This window comes from Microtus ochrogaster, chromosome 8 (assembly GCF_000317375.1).
Source record: "Microtus ochrogaster isolate Prairie Vole_2 chromosome 8, MicOch1.0, whole genome shotgun sequence".
NCBI classification, from domain to species: Eukaryota; Metazoa; Chordata; class Mammalia; order Rodentia; family Cricetidae; genus Microtus; species Microtus ochrogaster.
In genome coordinates, this window is record NC_022015.1 from 960,969 (window position 1) to 974,218 (window position 13,250).

Consider the following 13,250-nt stretch of genomic DNA (forward strand, 5'->3'; position numbering starts at 1 on the left):
AAAATAAAACTACAGCGAAACCTTGTCTTGAAAAATAAAAACAAAAACAGACAAACAAACAAAAACATTATAGACAAAATTCTTTTGGTGAAACTTTTTGTTTGTTTGTTTTTCCGCCTGCCTCTGCCTCCCAAGTGCTGGGATTAAAGGCATGCACCACCACCGCCCGGCTTGGTGAAACTTTTAAAAGACCATCTCCAGAGTTTACATGTGCTCCCCTGTTGCCTATGCTGATGAGGGAGGACATGCTTTATTCCAAAGATTCCTTTCAAACTGAAAGCCTAATCATCAACACATCTGATGTAGACTTCCTGTATAAAACAAAACACAAAGTCACAACTGTATTACATATCATAGATCTAAAAAGGAAGACTCTAAAGACAAAACATAAAAACAGAAAGCTCTGCTTGCTTAGCCAGAGGGTAACAAAAAAGGGATGAGCACAATGGTACTTGTGGTGATGGCCACTCGACTCTAGGAAAAGACAGTTTGTTCTCTCTGTAATCATCTGTGCATAGGAGACATGGGAGAAGAGTGGGAAAAAAACACTAAAAGCAAACTAGCTAACTACAAGGAGATAATTAATAATCTGTGCTGTCAATCTGGAAACCTTAGCCTTCCTCTGCACAGGGAAGATGTGAAATCCTTTGAGAGCAAGTGGTTTAACAAAGACTTAGGGACATCTAGAAATAAGAGTCACTCCAAACAGTCAAAATTCTGTATCACGAGGTTACATTTGAGCATCAAAAGGACAGCCCAGTCCTATCTTTCAGAAAACTTAAAACACTCCTCTAATAAGTGATAAAAATGACAAATGATCACCAAATATAAAGATGTTAACTGTGTAAGCAAGATATCATTCTGGGTATAGCAGTACATGCCTTTAATCCCAGCACTCAGAAGGCAGAGAAAGGCCAGCCTTATCTACAGAGTGAGTTCTAGGACAGCCAAGCCTACGCAGAGAGACCCATCTCGAAAAACTAAAAAGAAAAGAAGAGAAGAGAGGAGGAGAGGGAAGAAAGTGTAGGGTAGGAGAGGGGGTATTAAACAAAATGCAACCAAGTATAAAACAGCATCACAAAAAACTTCTTTCTGAGACCCTACAACTATCAGAACTAAGTTGGAGAGCGTTCTTATGGGAATTCCTAAGAAAAGCTCACCAACTGACTGACCATGAGTATTACTACCCTCTGAGGAAACCTGGACAATGTTCCTTTCTATCCTATAACCAGAGGCTAAAGACAAAACAAAATGGCTCTCAGGAGATTCGAGACACAAAATGGGAGAACGAACTAGGGGCTCATTTCGACATAACTTCCTCTGTCTGGGCCTAAAGATAACCATAGTCTAGAAACTAAAAAACTAAGCCATTAAGGACTGGTGCATACCCTTAATCACAGCATTAATGGGACAGGTGATCCCAGAGTTCAAGACCAGTTTGGTTTACACATCAAGCTCCAAGCCAACCAGGGCTACATAGTGAGACCCTGTCCCGACAAAACAAAATTGAGCAGATATTAAATTCCAGAAACCGGTGAATAAATGGCAAAGCTGTAACTTTAACTTGTGACTTCCTACTTCAAATGACCTGCCCTGAGAGATGTATCATATTAGAGACCAGATCCCAAACTGAGTCATGTCTGCAGAAGTATCGGTCATTTCAAAGCCCAATTCAACAACTCAGGGCTCCGGAGCTAAGGACTCTGAATGGTAAAGGGTGTATGGAGGGCTGAAAGGACCTTTGTTTTTATTTATTTGTTTAACAACTTTCATGCACTCCAGCCAGGGAAGCGAGTAGGCTAACTGCAAATCTTTACCTCTTTCTTCTCTTTCCCTAATCTCATCCCCAGCTCTGAAGCAGAAACTCCTGCTCCTCCCACCAACCCTCCATCCACTCCAGCAATCATGCAGATCTTTCTCTCCAACCTTCCTTCCCTGCCACATCACTCTATCCAGCCCCCAACTCCACCAGACTTTACCTGGGAACCCACCAGCCAAGCCTGCCAAAACCAAGTAGGCCAGCAAAACAGGTAAGTGAACTTCAAGTCTTTACTTTCCCTCTACTCCTCCAAATGTAATCCCCCAGTCTCATCCCTGTAGTTCTGTAGCAGACTGCCTCTTGTGGCCTCTCTTAACTCTCTGCTGCCATCCCCAGGGGACTAAGCAGATCCTAGTAGAACAACCTGCTTTCCTCCCTCTTGTGGATCCCCTTAACCTCTCATCCTAGCCCATCCCCATTCCTAAGTGTCAGCTCCTAATACCTAGAAACACATTTTACCTAGAACCCCCACACCTATCAGAATACAAGAATTTCCTACCAGGCAACGCACAGCTACCATACTATCCTAAGAACCAGAGAGGATAACAGAAACCAAGGAACAGAACACCCAACTAACAAAAACAGGACCAGGTATCAGTACCTATAGTTACAATCTTTCCATACCCAGGAGCCTAGATGCTAGTGCCAAAACACAATCAACAGCCAGGACAATATATCTTTACTAGAGACCAGCAACCCTATCATCATAGGCTCTGAGTATTGCAACATAGCTGTAGCACAAGAAAAAGACCTTAAAATAGTCTTTACGAATATGATAGAGGTCCTTAAAGAAGAAATGAATAAATCCCTTAAAGAAATCTATGAAGACACAAACAGTGAAGGGAAATTAATAAGACAATTCAAGACCTAAAATTGGAAATAGAATTAATAAAGAAAAACAAGACTGAGGTAAATATAGAAATGAAAAATTTAGGAACTTGAACAGGAACCTCAAGGCAAGCCTCACCCACAGAATAATAGAGATGAAAGAGAATTTCAGGCACTGAAGACATGATAGAAAAAAAATGGACACACCAGTCAAAGAAAATTTTAAGTCTAAAAAAAATTCTGGCACAAAACATCCAGGAAATCTATCATACTAGAAAAGGCCAAATCTAGGAATAGCAGGAATAGAGAAAGGAGAAGAAACTGAGGTCAAAGAAAATGTTTTCAAAAAAAAAAAAAACATAAAAGAAAATTTCCCTAACTTAAAGAAGGTGATGTCTTTACCAAAGAGATTGGACAGAAAAGAAAGGCCCCCCAGCACATAATAATCAAACACTAAATGTACAGAACAAAAACAGAATATTAAGAGCTACAAGGGGAAAAGACCAAGCATCATATAAAGACAGATCTATTAAAATAACACTTGGCTTCTCAATGGAGACTCCAAAAGCAAAAAGGGACTAGATCTAGTTCTATAGACTGAGACCACAGATGCCAACCCAGACTACTATACTTAGCGAAACAATAGATGGGGAAAAATAAGATATTCCATAAATGAAATTTAAGCAAAATCTATCTACAAACCTGGCCCTACAGAAGAGGCTAGAAAGAAACCATCTACCTAAAGAGGTTAGCCACACCCCCAAAAAGAACAAGGAGTAATCCTATACAAGCAAGTCAAAAGAGCGGAAACACACACACATACCCCAAAATAACAATAATTAACAAACACCGCTCATTGATAACTCTCTACATTAATGGTTTCAAATCTCCAATAAAAAGACACAGACTAATAGAATGGATGAAAAATAAGGATTCATGACCATACCTTACCATCAAAGATAGACATCACCTCTGGGTAAAAGGATGGAAAAAGATATTCTAAGCAAATGTACACAAGAAGCAAGCTGCTGGAGCCATTCTAATATCTGACAAAGCAGACTTCAAGCCATACTTAATCAGAAGAAATAAGAGATAGGGAAGAACACTACATACTCATCAAAGGAAAATCCGCCAAGAAGACATTACAATTCTTAACATCTATGCACCAAACACAAGGGCACTCAAGTTCACAAAAGAAACACTACTGCAGTTTAAACTACATATTGACTCACTGATAATGTGACTTCAAGACCCCACTCTCACCAATAGACAGGCCATCCAGACAGAAACTAAACAGAAATGCTGGAGTTAACCTATGTCACAAACCAAATGGACCCAACAGATACTTACAGAACATTTCACCCAAACACAAAAGAATGTACTTTCTTCCCATCAATCAGCTCATGGAATTTTCTCCAAAATTGGCCACATACTTGGGGCATAAAGCTTTCAAAAGACACAAGAACTAACACCCTGCATTGTCTCTGCCACTACAGATTAAAGCTCAATATTATCAACAAAAGCTTACACTCTCATGGAAACTGAACAACTCATCACTGAATAAAAAGTGAGTCGGCAGAAATTAAAAAATTAAAAACTGAATTGAATGAAAATTAATACACAACATATCCAAGTTCATTGAATGAAAATAGATACACAACATACCCATGTCTATTGAATGAAAATGGATACACAACATACCCAATCTTAAGGGATACAATGAAGGCAGTTTTAAGAAATAAGTTTATAGCACTAAGTGCCTTCATAAAAAAAATTTCTATCTTCTTGAAGAACCACCACACTGATTTCCACAGTGGTTGTACAAGTTTGCACTCCTACCAGCAATGAATGAGTGTTCTCCTTACTCTACATCCTCAACAGGATGAGCTGTCATCTGTTTTATTGATCTTAGTCATTCTGATAGATGTAAGATGAAATCTCAAAGTAGTTTTGATTTGCATTTTCCTTGATTAAAGATGCTGAACATTTCTTTATGTGTTTCTTAGCCATTTGACCTTCCTCTCTTGAGAATGCTGTTTAGATGTGTACCCATTTTTATTTATTTATTTATTTTTTTTGGCTCCCCGTCGGGAATCGAACCCCGGTCTCCCGCGTGACAGGTGGGGATAATGTGCACCCATTTTTAAAGTGGGTTATTTGTTTTCCTGATGTCAGATGTTTTTTAGTTTTTTAAATATATTTTGTATATTAGCCTTTTTCCTCTCCTTATTCTATTTTATTATTACATATTTAAAATTTTTATTTATTCTTCTCTCATACAATACATCCCAGCCACAGCTTCCTCTCCTTCCACTCCTCCCAGTTTCTCCCATCTTCCCTCTCCCCTAGATACACTCCCCTAGAAAAGAGCAGGTGTTCCAGGGATGTCAACCAAACACACTACAATAAGATACAGTAAGACCAAGCACAAGCCCTCCCAAGTGAGGTAACCCAGTAGGAGTAAAAGGGTCCCAAGAGCAGGCAAAAGAGTCAGAAACACCCCTACTCCCAGTCAAGAGTCCCCCTCCAAAACCAAGCCAATAATCATAATATATATGCAGAGGATACAGAGCAGACCCATGTAGGCTCTTTGACTGTCACTTCAGTTTTTTGTGAGCCCCCAACTGCTTTGTTGATTGAAGGATGTGCTCTCCTGGTGTCCTTGACCCCACTGGATCCCACAATTCCTCCTCCCCTTCTGCAGGATTCCTTGAGATCTAAGAAGAGGGAACTGATGGAGACCTCCAACATGAGCTCTCTTTCCACATAGTGTTTGGCTATGGGACTCAGCATCCACTCCTAGCAGCTGCCAGAGGCAGATTCTCTGGTAATGACTGGACTAGACACTAATCTATGAGTATAGCACAACATCATTAGGAATTATTTTAGTGATTTTTCTTTTTGGCCAGTTGTATCTGGTCAGAGACCTTAGGTCTCTAAACTATCCAGCCTCTGGTTCCTGGTCATCCAGGCAATGCCAGGCATGGGCCTCAACTGGTCACTGGTTGGCCACTCCCACAAGTTCTGTGCCACCACTGCCCCAACACATCTTGTAGGCAGGACAGAGTGTAGGTGGAAGGTTTTGTGACTGGGTTGGTGTCCCAGTCCCACCACTGAAAGCCTTGTCTGGTTATAGAAAATGGATGGTTTGGGCTCCATATTAATTACTAGATGTCCTTGCTATGGTCACCCTCTAGATTCCAGAGAGTTTCCACCTTTTCTGTGCCACCTTCCAATATCTGATACTCTTTGGTCTAACAACCAAGTCTTCAGAATACTAAAGAAGTACAGAAGGAAAAAACCTATAGTTTACAGAGGGAACAGCAAGAACTCCAGGCTATTCAAGCAGAAGTCTAATGAGATAACTCCATCTACCACTGCCCTTCCTGTGTCCAGTATCTCTGAAGAGTCAAAGAGCCTGACTATAAACCTGGGGATTCAAGGGCCCCTTATGTTATGTAGCAGTACACACAAACACAATTCCTTGGTAAGAAATCTCTAAATCCTTCTACATTACCATGCAATAGTCCTCCACAGGCTTCTTATTGTTCCACCAGTAATGAAAAGTGAAGTATATTGGTCCCATTTGGTATTGGTCTCATTAAGAAGGGTAATCTCAGTTCATGTTTTTCTTATTTTAAAATTCAGCATTTTTAATTGGAAGCAAGAGAATATATGTATGGAGAGCATCTCAAAACGTTGAGGGCAGGCAAGAAAAGGCTCTTAAATCACAGCACTAAACTCTAGCTCTCAGGGTAGTCGTCAAAGAAAAAACTGTTACTGGAGGATTGCAAATCCCACACAAAACATACAGGACAAGGCACCTGTGGAACTGCTCCAGTCACAGTCCATTTCAGTGCGGCCAGCTAACATTGAGCTCCGCTCTTTTTCCCAGCAACCCTGTGGTCAACACAACTAACTCCTCCCCAGTTACCCAGCTACTTACTGCAGGATACTTTCTACCAATGGAGCATAAACTGAAACACCCAGATACTTTGGTTACATTTCTTTTTTAGCTTCCTGATCATGAAGCTATAGCATCATATTCCTGTACACCAATGTCACATTAAGTCTTCTAAAACCATTGTTCTGGTCATCATTGCTTTCCTCAAAAACTTTTAGAAGCTTGATGATGTCTGTGGGATTCTAGCCCTTAAGCCAGAATCCAAGCTGACCACAGTCCCTGCGGCTGACCTCCCACTGCGCACTGTGGAAGCAGCACTGGAGAGTGAGTCAGCAAACTGGGCACCTAAGTCCCCAGTCTGCCAGTGACCGCTGTGCCATCTTGAACAGGCTACCTATCGCTCTGATCCTGTCTCCTTAAAACAGGAGCAACTGCGAATGATGAGAGAGCATCCAAGGGCTCATGGCACAGAGTATTGCTCCTTTTGACTTTTCTCCCTAGTTTCCATGCAAACGGCCCATTCTGTTCTCTTGAAAACCCCACCAACAACTCTGTACCATTCATTTGGACAACCACACTTCCAAGCCTGACTCAAACAGCATCTCTTCTGGGACATGCTCCTACCTCATAACCATTTTCTAGTTGAAGACCTTTACTTCTTATAAGTCAATCAACTAGATATTTATTTGTGTCAATTCTTTCTCCACAAGTATACAAAGTGAAGAGCAAGCACTTCACTAATTACAAAAACAGACACAATAGAAAATAATTGATGATAATGGTTACCTTGAAACTGCCAGAAAAAGAGTTCCTTTTTGACCCAATTAAGGAATTGGAAACACTTCCAATATGTATCTTTCTCCCAATATTTATCTGAATTAATCTCTTCCCCATCTTTTGCTGTCTTTCCAAAGGTAATGTTTACTTAGTAAATATGAAAGAGTGCTGAATCTGTTAGTCTCCTAAAGCCTGTCACCCAGGCCAGCGGAATCCAGACAGTTTTTGCTTCACAGTATGCATTTACTGGAGCCTCTGAGTCTTCCTAATTCAGCATAGTATTTGGAGACCAAAGACAATTCAGTCCTTTAGATTAAGTTTTCTACAATTTACACTATTTCTGATACTTTAGAAATCTCATACTTCTGGAAGAAAAAAAATTCCACGAAGGGAGAAGGGCGGAGTGTTTCCACACCTGTAATCCCAGTATTTGGGAGGTGGAGACAGAAGGCTCAAGAGTTTTGAACCAGCCTGAACTACGTGAGACCTTTGCCCCCTGCCCCCCAAAAAAAACAAACAAAGCAACCAACCTCCGAAAAAACACCCTTTGTAGAAAACAAAAACAAAACAAAGCAAGTATGTGGTCAATTGGGGGTTTCCTTGTGGCCCTTAACATCTTGAACATTGGATAACTACTCTTTACCATTACCCTCCAATGCAAAAGCAGAAACATCTGGTTGGAAATGAGATCAATAGCTGGTTTGAGCCATTATAGCAAATTCTTTCATTTGATCAAGAAGCTATTTTATCCATATTTAAGCGATTATAAATTATGGTCATAGAAAATTCCCCCAGAATACTGCAATACTCCTTTTAAAAACACCAGAAAATGTTCAGTTCTTTCACTTTTACTTGGATACTAGCTTTTCAGACCCTTAAGGCAACACAAATGCTTAAGTGTGTTCCTTCGGCGCTAGGTCATTTTGTTCACACGGGAAGGTGTAAGAAGTGTATAGAGCAACAAACCCCGTTTAACAGTTCCAAGTGATAGAAGACTAAGTTAATTTCCTTTGTTTGAGTAGGAAGCTAGTCTGTGTGGGTGCGTGTGTGAGCTCACCCAGCTGCACTGGAGCTACACAGGCTCAGGTAAAGGTAGCTCAACTGTGTATCCCAGGCTGCCTGCGATCCGCAGTTGTGCACAACTCTAGACCCGGGTTGGGGCTCCACACCCGACACAGCGCAGCCCGGGCCTGACCGGAAGGCAGGGCTATCCACGGTCGCCCGGGAGTGCAGTCCCCAGCAACTCAGAAAGCCGCGGCCCTCAAGCTAGTACTCACGCAGCAGGAGCCCCTGCCTGGGCCCTGATTAGGAAAAACGGAAGGGCTTGGTACGCCACAAAACGGGAATCGGTTTCTTATCCGCCACCGATGGGGAGCTGAAGCAGCGCGGCGAGCAGGCGACTCCTGCGGGCGCCCGGGAGCACTTACCTCAGGCGCCGGAGCTGGCCGGGAGCTCCGCGCAGCCCGAGCTGCCCCGGCGCCGCACAGCCCGAAGGAGGGGCCGCTCTCGTAGAGAGGGCGGTCGGCGGCGAGCGGGTATCCGCGCCCCGGGCTGCAGGCTGCAGAACCAGGGAAGGCGTGCCTTCACCAGAGACCTAAAGGGTGGGCTGCTGCAGCCGGGAGGAGGGGTGTGCTCCCGGGCGGGGGGGGGGAGGTGCTGCTCAGCGGGGGCGGGGGGGTGGGGGGGAGACGGGGGAGGGAAACCAGGGTGGGAAGTCAGGCCCCCAGACCGCACCGCTTTCACCTCGGCACCATCCGACCAAGGATTGTCTGGATCTGGAGCAGAAACACAGGGGATCCAGAAACTTTATGTCATTTTCTCATACACACGTGACCCCCCCTGCAGTCCAGATGGTTTCAATCACCGGAGGAAAAAAGCCGCTCTGCTGGTATGCATGAAAAGCCGGAGCTGGGAAAGTCTGGGAAAAACTGTCTGTACAGCCCACTTGCCTTCAAACAAACCCAAGCGCTCTTTCCGTTCTGCTGGCTTTGGGCCCAGGAGCCATACGAGACCCAAACGACATTAAAAGATGTTACCCTGGGTATTGCAGCCAGTAGCAGAACTAAAGCTCTAGGGTTGCAAGGATCTGTTCTGAAGTCAAAGCCCCACAGGAATTGTAAGACTTTAAAATACTCCACGTGCACGCAAAACCAAAAAGGTAGAAATGAATGTCATTCAAAGATGGAGAAACAGTTACTGGTGACTGTCTTATTTATTAATGGAATTCAATGGAAAATTGTTGATCCAGTATAACAATCCATTGGAAAAGACTATGTCATGTACAATCCAGGCCCATACTTACTTGGTGGGGTTCTATAAAGCCACATAATTTTATTTCTCCTCCCATAAATCACTTACAACTAGATCTTGGAATTGGAACGAGCAACAGTAAAAATTGACTTTCAAAATTTAGAATTTCAAATTGATAATTTGGCGGAGAGTGGTGGCACATGCCTTTAATCCCAGCACTAGAGAAGCAGAGGCAAACAGATCTAGGTTCAAGGCCAGCCTAGTCTACATGGCCAGTTCCAGGATAGCCAGGTCTATACAGAGAGACCTTGTCTGAAAGCAAAACAAAATTTACAATTTTAGGGCTGGTGTATAGCACAATGTGAGTCTCTGGGTTTAGTCTGTAATCACTATAATTTTACATTGACTGGCTGCATTTCAAAAGAACCAATGTGTGTAGATGAATATAAGCAGGCTCTAAAGCCAAGACCTGTTTCAAAACCAGGGCCAACTCAATTGTCACATATCCCAAAGAGATGTTTACTCAGCTGCAAGACAAGCACCAAAAATAATAAGTTTAAGATTCATCCTGGAAATAATTCAACTTGCTCATAATCAAACACAAATAGTGGCAAGAACTAAACTGATTTTTAAAAAAAACTATTGTTCCTTTGCCAAAAGAGGATATAAGACATGAATTCTGGTATTAACTCTTTATCCCCATCATACTGACATCAGAGATGTCTGGACTGTCAAGTAGGCTTTATCTTTGGAGATCTTACCTTCAGTGTGACAGTCATCCTATGTGACAAAATAAATCAGTTCCTGGTAAGTGGAACTAGTTTTACATTGGGAAAACCCAAGATTTCAGCTGCTGTTGAAACACTCTGGACAACAAAGGCATTGCCTGGAACTAAGCAAGGCAGTGTATGTTGTATTCCAAACTCAAAATCAGTGGGTTTCTACTACAGTTCACTGATGTGTGAACCCCACAGGAGAACTGGGCTATACTTGGATAGACTTGCCTCTCTACTCTCCAATCTTAAATTAGGGTGATTCTTCCCCCAACACAGAAAGGATGCCTGCATGGCAGCAGGGAAGAGGACAAAGGACACAGGAGATGGACAATGACAAGCCAAGCTCATAGTGTAACACTCCTGGAAAACTCCACTTGTAGCTCTAAGGAGTTGCAGTGGAGAAGGAGGGTGATAGAGATTGTTCTGAGGCTTCAAGCACGCGTACGAAGCACAAGCTGTACCACTGACTACACCATTTGCCCTGTAAAAGAGGCTCATCGGTCAGTCTCTCACTTCTAAAACTAACAGAACTTGTATTAATGTCCCATTTTCCCCATGATGGCATCTATAGAGAAGCCAACTGAACAGAAGGCATCAAGGCTTTCCTCCAAAGAGACCCAGGACATTCATTGTTTTCATCTCTAGCTGCTGGGACCTGTTATGTGTACTAAAGCAATTGCAAGAGGCAATGATGAGGTACAAATTATTCTTTTTTTGTCTGAAAACTTTATTTACAAATTATACTTAATATACAAATTATGCACAAACTGTGTGTGCGCATGTTGGTATACATATCCACAGTTGCACGCTTTCTACAGAACATGTGTAAAAGTCAGAGAACAACTTTCAGTAGTTAGTTCTCCTCTTCTACTTATTGAGTCAAGGTCTATCTATATCTTCTTTCCGCCATATTGTATTCCAGAATACCTGACCTTTGACCTCTGTTTGATTCTCCTGTCTCTGCCTCCCATCTCACTGTAGGGGGGCTGGGAGTTCAGACACAAACTGCTACTGCCTCTGGTGGTTTAAAAATTATTCTATTATTTAAATTACATACATGTGTGTTCTATGTGTGGTTATGTGCACCAATAAGTACATGTTCTCATGAAGTCTAGAAGAGGGCACTGGATGCTCTGGAGCCAGAATTACTGTCCACATGGGTGCTGGGAACTGAACTGTGGCCTTCTGCAAGAGCAGCAAGCACTATAACCACTGGACCTATCTAGCCCCTACATCCAGATTTTTATGTAAGTTCCAGAAATGAACTTAAGGCAAGCACTTTTACCCACTGAAACATCTTGCCAGTTCATGTTTGGAGCTGTTTTAATTCCTAAGAAAACCTTTACTAGACCAGGATTAAAATTAACATACCTTAAAAGTTTCTAAATATAGTCCTGAATCTTAGTTCCACTTATGTGAGCATTAGTGAGTAGCTAACATTGGCCAAATATTTATTAGAAACACATCTGGTGCGAGGCAGTGGTGGCACATGCCTTTAATCCCAGCACTTCGGAGGCAGAGGCAGGCAGATCTCTGTGAGTTCAAGGCCAGTCTGGTCTACAAGAGCTAGTTCTAGGACAGGTTCCAAAGCTACAGAAACCCTGTCTCAAAAAAGCCAAAGAAAGAGAGAGGGGGAGAAAACAAATCTGGATTTTTTTAAATTTTCATTAACCAAGTATTCACTTTGTTGGATGAACAAGGCCGATTATGTCTGAGTTTATTAGGAAGATAATATGCTCTGAGAACAGGAGCCACTTGTTTGCTCACAATCACGTCCTATGTACCTTCCATGGAATACGTCCACAATGCATTCATGCTATTTGAGTGAATAAAAGATAAATAAACTGAGCATGGTGAAATACCTGTGATTACAGCTTCTCAATAGGCTGAGACAAGGAGTCAAAAGTTTGAGACATACCTGGGCAACAAAGGAAGACATTGTAAGAAAGAAAAAAAGTAGAAGTATAGCTAGAAATACAGATAAATAGTAACACTTCCCAGGCTGCAGTCCTGTAGAGGCATGTCACTTACAAACAACAGAATGAAAGAATAGCTACAGGAAGAGCAGGCAGCAAAAGAGAAGTAGTGGTTAGCACTAACCAGCTGTGCACTTTAATCACAATGTATGTCCAGAACACAGACTGCTGAAAATAGGAAGCATTTGTGGAAGGAATTTGGTCTGTTTAGTGCCTAAATTAGGGACTTCAGAGATACACTTTCCCATGTCCCAGTTGTTCAGTGCCCTCAACACAGAGCCAAGACAAGATTTGAGTATAAACATCCAGACTCTAATTTGGATAGCATGAATACAGTCCTTTCATCCTCTCTCCTACTTCTCCTCTGCCTCCAAGCCATTTCCTCTGTACTGTCTTCTGTCAGGCAAATGAAAGTTCCCTAATTTTCAGATGTAGTAGCTTTGGCTCTCTTTGTGTAGAGGAATACAGTACAGCTTGATTACATGGTTATGCTTCATACAGATTCCTGGCAACATATCTTATAGCTAAGTGTCTGTCCTTTTTAACTCTGAGGGACTTAAAATTCAACTATTTTAGTGCATACCAAAACAGAACATGACGCCACAGAGATGGGCTTTATTTCCTTTTGCTGTTTTAAGTCCTGCACTTAAGCAAGATGAGTTGTCTGGGTTTTTGGTTCATTAATTTCACTTTGACATACTGTTTTTGCTTTTTCTTTAAGGAACAGACTGTAGCTGGGTCTGTAGCTCTAATATTTTAATATTTTTCAGTCTGTGGCTCTAATATTCATGAAGCAGTTTTTCCCCCCAGCACATGCACGTGTTAGCCTGGCTGTGGAGCTATGCTTTCTGGAGCAAACAGCTAGGTTTCTCTGTATCAGGAAAATGGAGACATGGTTGGCCTAGATGACTCAGCTTTCT

General features: G+C 42.1%; 1 protein-coding gene across 5 annotated transcripts in view; it reads right to left on the reverse strand.

The window, feature by feature from the left end:
* St5 (suppression of tumorigenicity 5) overlaps window positions 1–13,250 on the reverse strand; it is a 188,945-nt gene that overhangs the window by 143,607 nt on the left and 32,088 nt on the right. For 2 of the 5 annotated variants that reach the window (XM_026781255.1, XM_026781254.1), the window contains exon 1: window positions 8,606–8,733. The exons of 2 other annotated variants lie outside the window; for them this stretch is intronic. The gene's annotated coding sequence lies outside the window, so the exon portion shown is untranslated. Of the gene's footprint in view, window positions 1–8,605; window positions 8,734–8,755; window positions 8,988–13,250 lie in introns of those variants that run through there. One more of the 5 variants, XM_013347691.2, reaches the window with a different exon arrangement.